Here is a 1,039-nt window from a genome sequence, read left to right on the forward strand (position 1 = left end):
ACAAAATGCTTGAGCTTCTTCCTTTCTTAAGGTTTGCAACTCTCTGAGGTAATTCATGTAGAAATTTTGAATAATTTAACACATATTCAACGGAGATTATCCTGATCATGTACTATTGCGGAAAACATACACAATACATAAGCTCCTCTACGTTGATCATCAATATAGCAGTATCAATAACAATAAAGCATCAAGAGCATTCACACATTAACACAGTATGTAACCCGGGGAAAGCATCTCGCTAAAAAACCCCAACTATCTATATATTAATGATTGAGTCATGTAACATTACACAACATAATACTTCTCACAAGTATCTCCACCTCTGTTACACACAATACAGCTCAGATCTGATCTCCAAATCTCTTCCACTGCTTGCCTGCCTCCACTGCTCAATACCTGCTCAAGAACTGATGAGAATGGCTCACCAAACTCGTTTTTCACCTGCAAAATAGTCACTCACTCTTTGTTGGACGTGAGCACAAGCTATAATGTGGGCAAATACGTGAGCAAACTCATTGGCATACTCAATCCCTTGATTGTGCAAGATCTGGTGCACAACTATAATCACAACTGATAGCAATCTGATTCTCTACCACCTGTCCCTGTTGAACTGAACATGCACTGACATGCAACTGAGTTAACTGATGTATTCATTAGTTGTATTATGAGTTAATAACTTGTGAATTAATTAATAACTAATTCACCCAACTCATCTCTAGTCTATTTGCCAGTTAGACTAAATACAACCAGTTTAACAAAGCTAAACTGAACACAACTCCATCAACTCCACAATCAACTCCACCAAACTCAACTGATTGAGTTCTAAATGAAGTCATGCATACAACAACTCAACTGAATCATAAGAAAAGTGTATTTCCTTCTGACAGCTGCATGTGCCACCTCTGTAGCTCAAACTGAAGTGCTCCAAGAGAATAAGATTAAGTTTATAGTCCAAATATTATTGTGAGATAATAATATTTGTCTTTTCTATTTTTGACAGCCAGTCTAAAAATAGACTTTGATCACTCACACTGTG

The sequence above is a fragment of the Pinus tabuliformis genome, chromosome Q (assembly GCF_031772625.1).
Source record: "Pinus tabuliformis cultivar Carrire ecotype Pingquan chromosome Q, CPIR1, whole genome shotgun sequence".
NCBI classification, from domain to species: Eukaryota; Viridiplantae; Streptophyta; class Pinopsida; order Pinales; family Pinaceae; genus Pinus; species Pinus tabuliformis.